General features: G+C 41.7%; 1 protein-coding gene across 2 annotated transcripts in view; it reads left to right on the top strand.

The window, feature by feature from the left end:
* The first annotated feature begins 2,919 nt into the window (after nt 1-2,919).
* Nucleotides 2,920-18,352, top strand: part of COLEC11 (collectin subfamily member 11) — a 42,003-nt gene continuing 26,570 nt past the window's right edge. For both annotated transcript variants that reach the window (XM_026106833.2, XM_026106830.2), the window contains exon 1: nt 2,920-3,165. The gene's annotated coding sequence lies outside the window, so the exon portion shown is untranslated. The remainder of the gene's footprint in view (nt 3,166-18,352) is intronic.

Below are 18,352 nucleotides of genomic sequence, written 5' to 3'. Positions count from 1 at the left end.
TATTTTCTTTCCTTTCCTGTTTTCTGTTAGCAAATCTGTCCCTGCCTTTCCACAACCAATTTGCATTTTTGTACATGGATTTTTTTTATTCATTTTTGAGCTTGCATTGCCTGTTTCCATCCGACTCTCATATATGCAGTTGTGTCAGCATGGTGCTAAACCTGAGCTTAAAGCCTGGGTGTTCATTCAGTCATGGATCAAACCTAAGCAGCTGATCTATCTACCATCCCCTGCTATGTGCCAAATTTCCCCTCCCTATCCAGCAAGGATGGCTAAAAGACTCATCAGCTCCTGTACCACTGCAGTTTTCAGACAGGCATATTAACATAATCAAAAATGATAGCTTAATAGCCAACAGCTATTGCAACCTGCTATGGTTGAATAGCTGCTTTACAATAATTTGGTTGCCTCTGCCACTGAGAAATTGCTGAACAGGGTTAGGGCTAGACTGGAAAGCTGGGGAGATGACTACTTCAGCTGGCCCCCCTTTAATCTGTGCTTCAGTACCCTAATTTGCCCATAGTAGCTCAGTCTTAAGTGCTCACTAATGTGGATACACAGCTTCCAGACAGTTTTGTGTGTGGGCAAAGGATGCTCATGTCCATCTCTATGTGGAGCGTTCCCCTTTTTCTCTCTTCAGTGAACCAAAATGATCTAGTTTATTTCATTAGCCTCTCTGCAAGGGAAAACATTTCCACTACGTTTATAACGTCTGACCTTCCTTTTTGAACTCTGGTCACTTACTGTTATTCTTCTCGTTTACCCAGTGTTTAATCCTACCTTTTCTACTAACTTACTTTGAAATGGTTCTATTTCTCCCCTGAATTCCCTTTCTGGCCTCAAAGTTATTTGCGTGTTTATATAGGGCAAGCAGATATCTATGTAAATGTGCGTTGCCTTTGCCATGGTAATAAGATCTTCAAAGGCTTGGACTTTGCTACATTCTTTACATCAAACATTTCTCCTAGCAAGCTGCTGCCAGCAGAATGCTGGAAGGACCCAATCCTGCTAATCGCCTTCTGGTCCCACTGAACTAATGCAAATTGTATGCATAAACCTAAACTGTACTTTTGAATTAGTTGTGTGGTCCCTACATGCTTGTGTTTATAGTCTACAATTTTTGTCCTTTCTTTACTGATGTAATTCTAATGTGATCATCAGTTTTTAGCTTTTAGTGACCATTTGGTGTGTGTTTAAATATGAAAGATGGTAAAGATGGAGGACATTTTGCTGGACTCCAGCCCAACATGGAAACAAAATGATATAGGAGAGGCTCTCTCTTGATGAAGAAGGCAGTGTCAATCTTTCAGTCTTTCTTGGTGATGGGTGATAGACTCTGATTCCCACAGCCCTCAGTGATTCCTCAGTGTGAGGCCTCGCTGCCTCTGCAGCGCTGTGATGTCGGCAGTACAAGTGTTGTCCTGCTCTCTGTCCCTAATGCCTGTTGTGCATCTGCCCCCCCCACCCCCGAGTTGGGGATGTACTAGTTGAATGAATTTTCTCCTCCAGGAGATTGCCCTTGTCAACAGCACCTTTCCCTCATTGGCAGAGTTGCTCAGCGTGTGCAATGGTGGGATGAAGATCGAGGTTGGGAGATACAGTGGGGGAGATGCTTCCATACCCCAGTGTTATGGAGAGGGGGAGGTCTGGGAGGGACACTTGCTGGGAGAGGGGATCCTGCCTGTTGTGGGGAAGGAGGCAGAGAAGAATGCATCAGTACTATATGGCATCAACTTACATTGCAACCTCTACCACAGTGTGAAATCCTCAATGCAGAGGACCTACGCCCCTGTGAGAGCAGATCAGAAGGTTAATAAAAAAGAGAACACACACACATGATCCTATTGCAGCTCTCTGGTCCCACAGTCCAAATGCTTTTAGGTCTTGGTACTGTAGAAGGTGGAAATGGTATTTCCCACTATTTCCCTAGCTCTGATGCTGGTGTTTCGGTCAGAAATCATGCACGGGCAGTTGTTTGGGCTCTGGTTCCACTGGGTGCCTGCTTGCTCGCAATGCGACTCCTCAAACACTATGGCTGGGAAAACTGGGAGGGGTGAACAGTGGCACAAGCAGAGGAAAGAGCATGGGAATGGCAGATGGTTTGTAAGCCAGTTTTGCTGAAAAAGTGTATTACAGAGCTACAGCCTTACAAATATACTGTCCTTTCTTCAGATGGTATTAATGGGTATAGACATAAGTGGTACTGTTTGCTATAGGAATTAAAAGTGAAGCCAGTAATATCTGTTGAAAAGGTGTACAGTGCTGTAACAAAGAGGAGGAAGTGTTCTCTAAATCCAACTTTCTACAATCAACTGGCTCTTCAATTCTTCCCTGCCTGAATGTAGAGGCAGCACTGCAGCTTACCAGGGCTCCAGCCATTCTATTTGTTTAGCAGCAAAAAGCAAAATTATACAGCAGTCTGGAAGCTGTAATGAAGGATTTCTGAATGCCCCCTTTTTCCCCCTTCCCAATGACACAGAAAGTGATGTCAAAAGGTAAAACACCAAAAACCCAAAACAGCCAGCTTGAAGAATGCTGTTGTGTGGATAATTTAGCACTTAACATTATTGTGGAGTGTTGGGACTGAGCTCTGAAACAGTTGCATGTTTTACTCAACAAGAAGAATGCTGCAGCCAGTTGCAAGAATGGAGAGAATTTCAGTAAGGAAAGAGTATGTTTATTATCCACATAAGAGGATCATATTCAGTGCTGCACTTGGTGTGCTTTTGTATCAGCTGAAATTAAAGCAAAGCAAGGAAAGTGCTATGCCAGGATAGTGTGCATGCACAACTTGCAGCTCAGTAGGTCTAAATGGTTAAAAAGGGGTTCTCTGCTAGAGAGGAGGAGGGGAGAGCAAGAGTGCATTCCCAAAAAAGTACATTCCCAAAATAAAAAGCTTACATCATGGACCTCTTCAGCTTTCCCACACTTCTTTCCTAATTATTGTCCTGCAGGACAGCTGATCTATTTCAAACAGGAAGCTGTTTACAGATAACACTTGCAACTGTTTTGTCTGATTTGTTGAACTGTCGAAACGCAAAAGACAACCTCTTTTCAAATTAAAAACTGTCAGACTTCTGTAAACAGCAGCAATGAGGTTCATCTGTGCAGTGTCCCTGCAGGCACAGAGTGTTCTGCAGTTCCCATTTTCTCAGCAACCATAAGGTAAGAGAGACTTTTTTACTTTCACTGTTCAGAAATTTGTAAAGAGAAGGAAACCCGGGTGTTTGTTAAGGGGCTGTCTTGTAAGTGGCAAAATATGATTGACAATTGCTGCATAGGAAGGGAAGGTATGGAAAATAATAGCTCGCTTATTTTAGGAGACAATGTTGGACCTTTCTGTTTAGAAGCAACCATGTGGGTTAGATCGCAGAATTCCTGTTCAGTGTGGGCTTTGTGCTGAATGTGTACAAATGCCATTGAAAGCACTCTTTCCTTTGAGCAGGAATGGACAAAACAGTGTATGAATTTTAATTTTCCTACAATTGAAACTGATTGCAGTTCATTAATGGGTTGTGATTCCTGGTAACAGATAATCAGTATCCGAGTTTAATTTTGGAAATGCTCAGCGCTCTTCTCCACTCCTCCGCTTCAGTTCATGAGCAGCTGGCTGCTTTCTGTCCCAAAGGTGAGCTTGTAATACAGCTGCAAAGCAGGGAACGAGGAACTGACACTGCAGGGGCGAAGTAGATGACAGAAGATCCAGTAAGGGTTAAGAATTACACCAGGGAATAATTAAGAGTAAACTCAGTGAAAACCAAATGAAGTTGTACATAGTGGTAAACAGGAATGTTTAGGAAAAATTACAGATACATAAAGATTATAAAATCTTGATCCAAATGAGCAGGAATATGAGAGTAAGCCATACTTCACTGATCAGAAGGCCACATGCCTGCTTTTCAGACATGGGATATGAAAAAAATAAGATTCATAAAGGGATTTGTGCATTTCTGTTCTGACCTCTATGTGTGTGTACATGGGTGCTCAATAGTGCCAGTGAAAGAAGGGGGATTTTCTAACAAAATCGAATGACTGCTGAAAACGGAAATGCACAGCTTTGGTCTTCATTTGCCCCACAGCGATATAGAAGGAGCCTCTGGACTGAAAATGCTCCAGCTTTGACACTCACCTATTGAAAGGTTTTGAAAATGTAGCAGGAAACAATTTGCCTTGTACGTTTTGCTCTCAGTGGCTAAGATCTTTTGATCTTTTGCATTTGAACATTTCATACTTACAGGCATGATCATTTAGGGAATGATAAAGATCAGAGCACATAAACACTGATTTAAAGTTCTTATCTATCAGAATGACATGAGGATCTTTTCTTCTATGACATCACGTTAGAAATATCCATAAAACTTTATTAGTGCTTCTGCTGACTGCAGCACGAGTAAGGTGGCATACAAATATCATAGCCATGAAGTAGTCCTTTCAAGTTGACTTTGTCCTTTTAAGACTGTTTGGACTGTCTTTCAGAAAACTCTTAGATGTAGCCATTAAAATGAAATTGAAGTTTTAAAGAGACATGCAATAAAGAGAATATGTAAATTAAATTCGTAGTCAATATGGCATTTAAACATGGCGTAGCCCTACAGCCAGCAGCAAACGGCGTCATGGAGGCAGCAGTAATCTGCTGTGTAATTTACAGATTGCACTTTGTGTTGAGGGCTGTTCTGATGCCTTTGAGTCTAATTTTGCATTATTTCTAAAGCTCTGTTGTAGTCAGTTTTAGTTAGTTTTGGGTCTGACCAAAAAAATCTTGAACCAGAATCATTTTGAAATGGGAAAGCTTTTGACCAAATAATTTTTTATGAAAAGTGTCAGTTTTCCAGGATAGTTTGGTTCTTTTGACAAAATATTTTGGCTGAAAACCAGAAGACTTTAGCCAAGAATATAGTGTCTCCTGGGAACTGTAGTTTCTGCTGTGCATTGCATTTCACTACTGGCTGGGCTTCATAACTGGACAACGTTTCCCATAAGGCCCTATGGTCAGGGACTTAATCGTTTACGATTTCCCTTGATGAAAAGGACCATTATGGTGTATTTTGGGAAGTGTAGTCCAGTGACAGAAGCAAAGACCAGGGTCATAAGGAACGAACCATAGGAGAAGCCCCTCGGATTACGAGTGGATAGCTACCTGGGAGATGGGCAGCTTCTTCAAGGTAGGACACTTCAGTTGAGTTTGCGTGAGGGCAGCATACAGTTGTATTTGCTATGTGCCTTGAAAGTAGGACCCTTCAAGAAGGTCAGATGTGTCAGTAAAAGTCTTGCAAGTTTTTTGATGTTTTTATCCACACAAAAACCTGTTCAAGGGAGAGTAGAACATTTTAAAATCTTCTTAAGATGTTGTTAATGCTTCTGCCAACCTTTGTGATAAAAGTGGTCCATTTTCTAAATTGGGAACTGAAGCTACAAGGGAAAAGCTGGATTTTAAGACCAAGGTAAATTCTTAAGTCAGGAGGAAAACAACCTCCTGGGTGCCTAATGCTTTAGAAAGAGGCATTTTTTAAAATCCAGCAAGTTCTTATCTGATTCTCACCAATCTCAATGCCTCTTAAAAAAAAAAAATTAGGCCTCATCGATTTGCTTATAGTTGCATAAGAAGTCTGGGGAGACTAGGGGAGAAGTGAACTAAAGCTGATTTGGTCGAGTTCAGCACTCGACCAGTCTCTTCTTCATTGGGATCCAAGGATCCTTAGCTGTTGTGAGGATCTGGATACTGCTTCTTCAAAACTGTATCAAGAAATCAGAGCATAGATAATGTGTCCTGGAGGCTGAAACACAGCAGTAAAGCAGATGGTGAGGAATTTTAGTGTTTACATTGGTCTCCTCCTACACTGAAAAAAACACCTGAATGAAACTTGGACATGAATAAACTGTTTGGCAATGCTACAAGTGAGATGTTTGCCTCTGCCCCAAGAGTCCACAATGCTTATGTGCTGCAGTGCTCTGCTGAATGAAGGGAGGACACTGAAGTGCCTACAAAGTGACTCACAACAGCCAGCAAATTGTGTGATGGCCACAGCACCACACTGGAAATGCTTGAGAGAAAGGGGGGCTTCTGCAGTCACCTCTGGGTGCCGGAGCAGATGAGCATGCCGTGCTGCTCCTGGTGCCCCGTGCCTGTGGGAACAGGCATTACAAAACCTGGAATTGTTTCTTGAATGTATGTGCCCAGCTGGTCTTTCAGGTAAGAATACTTTGAAAACTGGTTTTGAAAATACAGTTTTCTACAGTTCTCTTTGAAATGTTGACTGCTGCCCTTATCCCCTTTTACATGATAATCTACTGGCTGGGAGCACTTACCTGGAAAGCAGAAGACCTGCAGTCAGTTCACTCCACAGCTTTTAAATCTACATTTCCCATCTTCTGTGAGGGTATCTTCATCTGTAAATGATATAATAATTTGAATACAGCCATTTCTCTTGTTGAAGTAGGGCCACTGCACATCCAAGATTGCATCCACAGCTCCCAAAACAGGTTCTGATTTTGATATCTGTTTAATAATAATAAAAAGACTATCTAAACAGTCCAGGAAGTGGCATGAGCATTCCTGTAAAAAGCTAGTGTGCAAACAAGAGGTAACTCACCACCACGCTTTGGAAGAGAATGGCAGTGTTTTGTGTTAATGTTCATGTTCGTGGTGTGTTTAGAGGACAGACTGTCTGGAAGAGCATGGACACATCTCCTTAATGGGCATAAATGGGCTAGGTGAGAGCCTAGTGTCTTGTTACACACTTCAGGCAAGATGCTGACAATTTCTGGTCTGTGCAGTGGGAAAAACTTAGGCACCTAAGTTTTCCAACAAAACTATGGACATCTACTGTGGGCTAGGATGGCTGAGTTGTTAGGAGAAGGTTTTGGATCATTTGTTTGGACTCTGAAAGTAGCCACAGGTACAGATTCAGTGCTACCGTTGCCAGAGCTGACTTAGGTAGCTCACGTCTTGGGGTGCTGGCATAGGGCCTGTGGGTGAAGGACGGAGAGGGGACAAGAGAAATCACTTTAACTATCACTGACTGGTGGTGGGGCTTGGGAATCAAGCTGTACCTGTACCCTGTGCTTACGTTCCTGGTATCCAACTTTAGTCATAGATATGGCTCACTGTGATTTTTGAAGCTATTGTTATGATACACTAATTGCAGAATCAGCATAAATAATAGCAACAAAAAATCCTACAGATAGCTCTCTTAAGATTTCTAGTTTGGTTTGTTCAGTGGTTTTCAGGCTTACTTGTGGATCCTTCCAATTTCCCCTGTGCTGGTGTTGATGATCTTAGCAGGTATTGAAACTTGCTGACAATAGGCTTGCTGTTATTTGTTGTCTTTAGGGGACTCCATAGAAATAGTCGATGGGCCTCCAAGAGACCGTGGATCACAGGCTGGTGAGGTCTCCATTTGGTCTGAATGCTAAGGGCTCTTTTCTTGTCTCCATGCTGCATGAGGGTTGAACAGCGACACTTCTAGGGAGTGCAGCTTGGCTTTCTAAAGAACGCAATGTGCAGAGAAACCAAAGGGTTCATAAATAGTTCATTTTCACTGGAGAAGGCACCAAAATAACTGATATCTGCTTTAAAAGGCTTCACAAGCACTTCTTACTTTAAATGATTCTAGTACTCCAAAGACTATCGATTTTTATCAGAGACTTAAGAGGAGGCGAGAAAGCATGGGAGTTTTATAAGGACATTATATAATATAAGCAGGCCATTATGATTATCATCAGAGAAGGATTTACAAGAGATCATCTAATATTTGGGATTTGAAACAAAGAGCTCTCAAAAAATAGTAAGTAATTTCTGAAGAATCTGGCAATGTTGGATGGTATGGTCAAAATAAAAACACCAGACAAGAGCATAGTGAAAGCCTAGCATAAGGAGCAGCAAAAAATGTCTTATTGTTTAGAGGGAGAAAATGTCTTTCACTGACTTCTCTTTTTGGAAGGGTGTTAAAGAGCAAACAGGTCTCTGAAGGCTGGCTAGTTAGTGTACGAGAAATGTTAAGGAAACACATACTGGGAGCACGTAGTAGAGCAGAGAGAAGCACTGCTCACGTTGCTGTGAAGACTCCAGGGTGATGTATTTGTCAGCAGTGCACACAGATGCATTTGCAATGTTTCTCTCTAGCTGTGTAATGAACTTGCAGGTTAAAATCAGTTCAGTGATGAAGTGAGATGACATAACAAGATCCGTGTTTTGAGCTGCAGCTAAAAACTATCTTTGTCAGAGGTATACTTCCTTTGCTGTGTAACACCTTTGCATTAGAATTGCCTTTCTTGTAATTTTAAGTTATAAAGTTATATAAGTTAAATTTAAGTTTAAAATCCTTAGACTGTATATTTAACTATTTCTTTATGTCTGCCTCACCTAAATAATTCTGAACATAATTTTAAAGACTAGATCTTTAAGGGAAAATTATAGATTTTTCAGTTCTGCGTTCTCCTTTTGTTTGAATTTTCACTGGCAATCCATGAAAGGACAAGGCAGATTTCTTCACAGAGTTCTCATAGATGATCGTTGCTTATTTGGTTGAGAAATAGTGAAGAGGAACCTGATTTGTCCAGAGGAGTCCTTGTGATGTTCTTCCTAGGTAAAATGTGAGAATTTCTGCCAGTTTCCAAATACCTTCATGTCTCTGTATCATGTCTCCAGAATTATTCAGATTAGACTACTTTAGTTTAAACTGCCTGAGAGTCGTATGTGGAGACAACCTTATCTTCACAAGTTCTGTGGAGACAGATCAGTAGAGATGGTGTTCACTAACGCTCCAGAAGTGCTTTGAGTGACCATTCATTTTTACACAGGCTGTATCCACTACCACGTCTACTTCTACAATGCTATGGGTATAATGAGAAATGTTAGTACCCTAGTAAAAAACTAGAGCTCTCTACAAGTGCTATGGAAGTTTTACTGTTATCTTGAAATCCTTTCATCTGAAAAGAGAACAGTTAAGCATTCCACGTCTTGCAAATCCTGAGGGTAGTTTCTGGATGGCACGTGTCACGTTTGCATAGGCAAAGCCAGCTTGATCTGCCTAGAGAAAATGATATGTCAAGCGCACCAGTGCGTGTGCCTCCTGTCTTGTAAGACCAATCTGTACTTGATACCAGAGTCTGTCAGGGACTTTGTAGAGATTAATGGTTCTGTGATAACTTTTTTACTCCATCTTCTGAGCAACTCTCTATTTAAACATACATTTGCCCACATAGACTGAGCTAACATGATGCCTTTCATGCTGTTCCCTGGTTTTAGGGAAGAAGGTGTTAAGTGTCCTGAGTACAGTGTTGGATACCTGGAGTTTCTAATAGGTTCAGAGTTAGTTCTTCCATCCCTTTTCAGCAGCACTGAAAAACTTTGTGGCAAGCCTTATTCTTTAGTTGTTCATCCTTCCTTTGCTTAAGTCAAGTGGCAGATGCTGGGATTTCAGCCAGGACAAGGTCAGTGTTGTCTTTAACACCTCCTGTGAACCCTCTTTTTTTCTTTACTGGTAGCTGCATAATCAGAGCTCTAGTAATAGTTCCTGCTCCTGTAAGTAACCTAGAAATGCTGGACAAAAATGCACTGAGCCATCTGAAGGTCCAAGTGATTGCTGCTTAGCTGGTGTGAGGCTTCTTGATACATGTGCAACTGGCTCTGGTCTTGTTCTGGCTGTGTGATGATGCATCTGCTGCTATTGTTAGAAAATGTGCTGAGTACAAAAGCAGACAGAGATGCACGTAATTCTCACTTACTTAATGTGGCTTGTTATATTCTTCCCTGGAAACATGCATTATTAAAAAAAAAAAAAAAAAAAAAAAAAGGGAATCTCTCAGGGGGTTGGTTAGATGGACAGGCTTTAATAAAGATTTCCCAAAGGGAGTTGTTATTCTCAGGAGTCTTTTGGTAACAGGAGCATCTCGGGATGCAGATAAGGGAAGTAACACCTTCAGTTTATGTGAATTCAGGTAAATGCCCCTATTTGCAAATTATGTTCTACACATTATATCTGTTTCTGAATTCACATTTCTTTGAATTCACATTTCTGATTCACTGGTCTCAAAATGAGACTAGATTGTCAAAAGCTCCTCAGACCTGCATGCAATCACTTGTGCTCTCTTATTTTTTTTTAAGTCTTTGATGTAGACTTACATCTTATCCATAGTAAAGGATTCTGAATGCACATGTCATGGTAAAGGAGTTGCTTTGGGAAATGTTTGCCACTGAAGATGCTCTTTAAGCTTCCATTTGGCATACCTTGTAAGTAGGATTATGAATGTTGCTGATAATATAGACTGATTGGCCAGAGTCTGCTGTAGCATACTGGTGTAAGAATACTTTGACCTCTTGGAACCTAGTATGTAGTCATCATATATCTTTCTCTGCATGTGCTTTTCCTAAGTCATGTCAAATCCATACAAACTTGAATTTTTCCATTGTGTTTTGCTTCTACAACCATTCCTATATAACAGTCATAGTTTTTTTTCTTTTCTTCTTCTTCATCTGGGGAGCTGCTTTGGTAGGTTTCCCTTACTTTTGTTTTCCTTACCTGTGCTTGGGAATGTGTTGGGCCCTAAGAGTAAAAGCACCATTGCTGTTTAGTTCTCCCTTGCCTATTTACTTGTCCAGTGAAGATATGTGGCCGCATTCCCTGTGTAGCTTGCTTCTTGCTATTGATGCTCTAAGTTTTCTCCTACATTGAGACTTAGCCACTTTACTGAAGGTATTGGTAGTCTTTGTATCACCTATATAATTATTTCTGTTCTTTTCCTAGACTCCTGGGAACTGATATCAAAGCTTTAGCATAGGATCACATGTAAAATGTTATTTGCTCTTTGCAGATCTCCAGCCTAAGAATAATTATAATCTTTTGTTGAAATTGGATTGACACTTCCTCAGTTTAAGTGCAAGATTTTGATCATGCATGTTCATATATCATGTTACTTTGTTGTATTCAGGATATCATTCCGAGAAGTATGTCCTTGTCATTTGAGGATAATACTCTTGGATAATTTCCATGACTCTTGGTGACTTGCATGCTATTGCAAAATGTCTCTTCTTGTGGTATCTCCTATACTCTGTGTCTTTTTCTTGGATATTATTTTCCACTGTGGCCTGGTATTTTGCCATATCTTTCCTCCTGTTAAAATGTTCCCACTCTTTAATTATGTGCTGTTTTTTTTTTTTTTTTTTTTTTTTTTTTTTTTTTTTTTTACTTCTGGTGAACTTAGTCCCATTGCTTCTTTCACTTACACATCTTTCTGTTTACTGTACTCTGCTAGCACATTAGGGCAGTTTTATAACACATTAAAGGCCATTTCAGCTGCTGCTGAGAGCACTTTGTTTCCTCGCTGGCAACATTTTTCACAGGAATGGATGGCCATTTTACCTCACCAGGACCCGAGCAACTAAATAAGCTGAAAAAATAACCCTACAAAAAGAGGAATAGTTTTCTGCAGGTTTAGCAACCTCAACTAGCTCACTATGAGATTAGATGACCATCAGTGATGGTACAAAGAAGGAAGGGTAATGTGTGGCTTTGGTGGGTGAGCTGGGCTCCTTTTAGCCCTCAGTTAGATTGGTTTAGCTAATCAGTGAGGGTGGGAATCCCCTTGCCTAACTTCATACATCTACAAAGCTGAGCTGTTCATACTGGGCTTTCTTCATAGGCAATGGATGGGCAGCTCTAGAGAGCCGTTTATCTGACCTGGTTTAGGATGGAATGAATCACTGTGCGAAGGTGTCTTATGTGATTATAGGGGGAGCTAAGGGCGATTTTCTCAGACTATAACTTCAGCTATCTTGAGCTCTGCAGGTAAGCAAAGTTGTTCTGATAAACAGGCATCTCTTGGTGCCAACCCTACTCCATCTCTTAGTTCAATTTTTTGAGGTGCCATCCTTGCAGCATTCAGAAGCACTGAGCAGCAATCAAGCTGTTTCCCTTTGTTCTTAGAATCGCCTTTGAATGTAGCTGTTGCATATGCAATGCAAGAGCAAATGGGGGCAAAAGCTGCTTGCTTTGCTGTGTTCGTCCTTCCTCTTCTCAGTGAGGCATAGGGTGCCAGGGCAACTGAAAGCAAACTTTTCTCGTATGGCACCATTTCTTCCTCTGCCGTCCCTCTGCCACTTTCCCAGGTCAGGTCTCTTTGTTTTTTGTTTTAATCTTGTGCTTCTCTCACCTCTTCTGGTCCTGCAATTAGGTGTTTTTGCTTGGATGTTGTCCCCTATCTGGGCATTCCTCACCTGTCCAGGTATTTATATATGAATCAATTCTGCAACATAGGAACAGAAAGCGATAAAGGAAAAAACTTATTTTGCCTCTTTTTAGCCTAGCGTCCTACCACCAGACTTCAGTCAGGCTTTTTTGCCTGCTTGCCTTCAATCCTTTAATCTGGTGTGCCTGACTATACTCTGATTTCATCCAGCGTATCCTTTCTTTGTGAGATTGCTCTCCTGAGGAACTGGAGTGGTGGGTTCAAATTCTTTTAAGTAAAAGATGTTCCAGAACTTGCATTTCTCACCTTCTGGATGAATACTTGAGTGACATTTCTGTTGTGCAAGAAAGCATGTATCACTATTGAGATGTGTGGGGTTCCTGGGTGGGACCTTGATAGACCTCTCTGCCTCATCTCTGCATCTCAGAGAACTTAGTTGGAGGCTGGGACCACCCTCCCAAGACTACATTTACCTTTTGAGCTTGTGCAGTGCCCTCAAGAGGACAACTATCAGACACATCTGGAAAATTTCTAAGCACCCAGAGTATAAAATTTTGGAAAGTATGGGCTGGTTGAATGGAGATTAAGTATTTAAGTGTTGCTTGGATATCTCAACTCACGTAGCCACTCCTAAGGTTTTATGGATGTGGAGGATTGGAAAGGGGTGCCCTGAAGCTTCAGAAATAAGATGACATACATATATAAGTAATCTGCGTTTATGTAAAGAAATGTACCCTAAAGTAGTCTCCAAATCATTAGCTGATTCTTGGTGGTCCCGTTGTATTTTAATTCCTACAGATGCATGTAGGGATACCATCTCATATATATGTGTTGTAGGAGCCCGGCTGAACTGAGGAAATCTAGACACAGGTTTTAGAAGTACTAAACGCCTGTATTTGAACCCAGGGGGATTTTGGGGAGGTTAGGAATACTGAAAATTTGATCTGACGTGTCTCAAGGATGGCACCCAAAATCACAAACTTTTTCCATAAATTATAGCTGCAGATGAGGAAATAGTAGAGCTCTTCTCATCTAAAAGAGACATTGAATAAAACATTGTGGGGTAAAATGTTTAGCATTTCTAATTATCTCTGACCAACACTTTACAAAGACCAGATAAAATTCTACCTGAGTGTTTCTCTATATCATCTAAAATACTCCACACAGAGCTATACATTTTGGCGCTCAGGGGAAGGAATCACATGGGTCCCGTCTCCTAGTTATAGGTTTTGAAAACATACCTGCTCCCTTTTCGTGCCATTTTCATCTCACCCTTGCTAAAGCCCGGTTTTTATGCTTTCAGCACAGACAATACTTAATTCTGACATAAACTCATTGACTTCAGCAGAACCACATCAGGAAAAGATTTGTCTCACAATTTTTAAAAACATTATTCTTGCTGAAAAGTGAGGCTACTGTTCCTATGTAAGGCAAGGGCACCTATGTTGTACAGGCAGAACTAATAGTCCCTTAAACCTCACAAACATTGGTTGAGGAAATAGCTCTACTGAGCCAGACTTCAGTGCACTTTTGGGAGTAACCGATGATTTCCTATCAGCTAGGCTTAGCTTCCAGTCAGCTCAGACTCACTCCTGTGCCCTCTGCAGCAAATCCCCCTGTTCTTCAGCATCATCAGGACCTGAAATGTGTTACCTCTCTGCTTTATGCTGCTGCATGCTCCGTAGATTTCACAGAGACTTTGTAACCGCAACAGTTATGGTCTCCATTTTCAGAATCCCACAGCATTAACATTTAGGTATTTTTTCTCTTTCAAGCCCATTGCTTTAACCTTTAAATCAACACTTAGCATTTAACTTTCAAGCATAGCAATGTTATGAAAACCCATGGTTTAAGTAGCTTTATCATTCAATCTCATTTTATATTCTGGCTAAATGGTCAACACTTGATTACACAAGATAATGGGTGGGGGAGCTGGGAGAGCAAATGGGAGAGAGCTAAAATAAAGTGAAAGCGTAGCTACACAAAACATCCGTAGGCTGGGCTATCAGCAAAGCTGTAACAGAGAAAGAAAAGGTCAGTGACACAGGTTTCATCTATAGCGTCAAAGGCATCCTCTCCAGGGATGATCAGTAGCCCTCTGGCCAAGTGATGAGAAGTGGCTTGTATGTGCAGTGCTGCAGGCTCATCCCTTCTCACTCTCCCCACTGCCCCCAAGAGCTTATCCCTGGATCTCCACTGGGCCCTGGTGTTACCCAGGACAGAATTACTGTTCTGTTCTGTTTTTTTTTTTGCTTGAAATAGTGTGAGGTCTGTGTCACAGCCTGCCAGTCTGGCATTTCAATGGCATGACTTGCTGGGCATGTGTTGCATCCATTCAGATCTGGTATAGAGCCAGCTGAGGCATTTAAGGACATAGAGTCTTGTGCGACAGTTCTGGGAAGTGTTGGGATGCGGATGAAGAGGACTTGAAAAGTCAGAGGAGTGAAAGCTGTTTAATGCTGGAGATGTATCCATCCCATCCATCCATACTATGGATGTATCCATAGTGCTGACTCAAACCTGCTTGGGAAAATCATCCACAAATATGTCTGTATTGCTTCCAGACGTGGGCTGGCTCTGCAGACTTGTGTGTGTGTCAGTACCAGAACATAGTTAATACAGAGCATAGATAATGCAGCTGAGATTATTGAGAATGAAGCGCAGTTATTATGAAGAGGAAAAAAACCATAACTCATTAAGAGTGAAAACAATAGTAATAAAATAAAAATAACTCAAAGAGGAGCTAGAACCCCAAACTAGAATTGTTTGGGACTATAGAGACAGTTAGAGCTATTGGCTAGCTTGAGCATTAACACCAGCGAGCAGCATTTTCCTGCTGCTTTTTTTATCCATTTGGATTCAACTAGGCAGATCATCTGTGATGTTGCTTCTAGGCCCAAAATAACAGTTTGCAATAAGGCACCAGCCCTTGCAGCATGGCCCCTGGCCATTGCAGGGTCATCACACATGAACTATTTTCTGGCTGATCTGGCCTCTGAGCTTTCCACCTGCAGTGTGGAGGATTTAACAAGGAAGCTCAGGGTCATTTCACTCGGTGCGAAGTGGCATGGCTGGTCCCAGAGCAGTTTTGAATGATGCCTGCGGCACTCTTAGCCTCGGTGGTTCTCTGATGATCAAGGATTTGTCACTTGAAACCTGGCGTAACAAAGCTCTTCTCTCTCAGCAAGTGAGGCAGATGCCCTAACGCTCACAGGTCTCAAAAGCTGTTTTAAAATTATTGTGCTAGTTGCATTGCTACATTTCCGTTGTTAATGGAAATAGAGACATTTCACTACTTTTTTTCTCCATGTAAATGCTGCCTCTTACTCCTTCCATTTCTTTAAAGCATTACACTTACACCGACTTAATGGGTCACCATTATCAGTGCCTCAAGTTTGGCTCATAACCACTAGGTAGATACTGGAAAGCATTCCTACTTTTACAAGTGCTGAACATCTTTGGGTTTCTCTCTGGCATTGTTTTTTCTGATGCTGAAGATACTTCAGAGACAGAGATTAAGATAGTATTTGAAAAAGATGAGCTGACATCTGTGTCTGAGGACTAATTTCAGTGGGATTTAGTCTTCTGAATAGCCTTTGTGACTCTAAGTCTAAAAGGACTTGAAGGTAGGTCAGAAAGGCAAGGAATTTTCCATGGTTTTAAAATGAAAGATATTGCTGCAGCACATACGTGGAGATCAAACTCTTACTTCAATTGTATAAGACAATTTTAGCTGCAGAGGAAATGTTTCTTTTTAAAGCAGGAAGAGAAAGGGTGGATAAAGTGATATCCAATGGGTTTCTGGTTTGATATCTACTACTAATTTGTCCCTTTACTGCAGTTGCAGACACTATAAAGTATTTAATCTGCAACCTCTTCAGAGATTTTCACTGTTACTGGCTTTTCTCAGACTGAGATAGTTTTCTAAGTATTCACGTGGGGCCCAGGTGTTGTGGCCTGACTGCTGCTAAGAAGTGCTGTTTTCTAGAATGGTTCCCTTAAAGTCATGGTGCGACAACCTGTTTTCTGTGTGAGTCAGGCTCTTGCAAGCTCGTGAGGCTCATGAACTCTGCAGCAGGCAGTGGGCAGTGTGACGATGCTTTCTCAGTGGCTTAGTTTCCCCTGAGAAAATCCTTCGTTTCTGGCTGCTGCATGTGTGCACAGCTACCTAACAGCCCCGACAGTTCGCTGCTGCTCCGTGCCTGTCTCATGCTTGAGCTGTGTAGGAGTTTGCAAAGGCAGATGAATATTTAATGTACCTGGAGGCTTTGATCTTTCAATTGTAGACTGGCTACATCTAACACCTCTAAAATGCAAACGGAGCAGGTGAGGCTGCCTTGTTATTCAATGATACAGAAACTGGAGCACCCTCCTAATTTCAATTTCTTCTTCTGTCTCAGGTCATTTCATCCACATCTCCTACTGCTCTGTAGAGAATGCCTATCACTACACTACTGGGGGAATGTTTCACTGTTTGCGCTGGAACTGCTTAGGTTTCCAGCTTTCAGCTGAATATCTTAACCACTTGGCTTGCAAGCCTTTTTGTCTGCCCTTCTTCTGGACTAGGCACTCTCCCGGGCTATGGGGCTGTGGTTGCAGGCTAAGGCAGGAACTGCATCCTCCGCTTTCCTGGCTAACACAGTGTGGGCTGACTGCTGTCCAGGATGACCCAATTCCCCATACCTCAAAAGTGTCTGACTACTGCTGAGAGTTAAATGCCTATGTTCAGGTGTCTGAATGAGACTTTTGGGCACAAATCTCTGTCATGTCCTCTTGGCTGGCTGTGGTAGCGACAACTCCCTGATCTCCTGCGCATGGAGAGTTGGTCCCTAACTGGATATTGCAAAGCCTGTTCTTGACATGGACCCCCCCCTCACTGTCAAGTGTACCAGCACTGACTATTCAAAAGCCAAAGTCTTCATTGTGTCTGACCCTGCAAGACTTTGAAGGGGAGATTTGGGGAAACTCCCTTCTTCTCAACATTTCCTTTTGACTAGTCTTCGTTGCTCCTTCTTTCACTTGCTGACTCTTGTGAATCATGTTCTTTGATTCCTAACCATTTTCGTACATTGCAAAAAGAGCCAAGACTGTCTGCTGTGGATACTGCAAGCTGCTCTAGGCCATAGAGTACTTCCAGACATAGTGCCCTGTACCCTATAGTTATGAATCTCCTTCTGGGGACATGTGTCCAAATCCAAGCTTAAGGTATCTGAAGTAATTTGTCCGGTTTATGCATTAAGTTATTTGGGAGAAGAACACTATCAAAGATATCTGATACTTCACAGTTATGTCAAGATTGTGATCAAGTAGTTTATAAACTTTAGAAAATAGGCTTAAGGTGGCTGGTTGCCTGACTGAGTTTCTAGGATTAGGGCTGGCCGTGTGCGTAGACACTGGAGACAGCAGCCTGATACAGCAGAGAATAGCAAAACAGCAAATATTTTCCTGCTGATTTTGTCTTTCAGAGCCTTGGAGAACTGAATTGGTTTCTGCTCCTGCTAAGGTGTTGGGCAGGGGCTACTGCTGAAGGGAGCAGATGTTTCTCTCTGTGGCAGTAGAAGCTTTAAGTCAAATATCCACAACTCTTCCCCCTCTGCCCCGCTTCTGCTATTTCTCTTCTCTAGGTCCACCTTTATGATGAGCACTCTCTTCAAGTCCTGGTTCCTCATCTTTGAGGTGGCAAAATTTGGTTTTGCCTACAGTCTTGAAAAGCCTTGAGTGCTCTTGCTGCAATTGTGACAAAACTTTATGTGGCCTAAATATTCAAGCAGTCCATGCTGAGGTCTGTACTTCTGTGGATATTTGTGCTTCTAGCAATACCTGAGCTAGCTAATTTAAAGCTGATTCAGACACATATACATGCTCTTTGTTATGGCAGCATAAACAAAATTTGGGGAGCTGAGTTCTCTTGAAGGGAAAAAATACCTTAAGCATCTGCATATGAGTGAGTATTGCTCCTTTAGAAACAGGTCCTAAGCTGTGAGAAGAGACTTTTGTAAATGACAGTATTTATCAGTCTGTTGATAGGAATGTTGTGAGGGTACAAAATGCATCTCTACTAAGACTGCCTATATTGTAATCTGATGGCCTGGAAGATGATGGGAAATTTGGACAGTTCAGTATTTTTTGTCTTTTTATTATATATCATATCGCATAGCATATTGTG

Source organism: Dromaius novaehollandiae, chromosome 3 (genome assembly GCF_036370855.1).
Source record: "Dromaius novaehollandiae isolate bDroNov1 chromosome 3, bDroNov1.hap1, whole genome shotgun sequence".
In the NCBI taxonomy this organism is placed as follows: domain Eukaryota; kingdom Metazoa; phylum Chordata; class Aves; order Casuariiformes; family Dromaiidae; genus Dromaius; species Dromaius novaehollandiae.
Note: the sequence above shows the minus strand (reverse complement) of the source record. Positions and strands in the feature narration are given on the sequence as shown.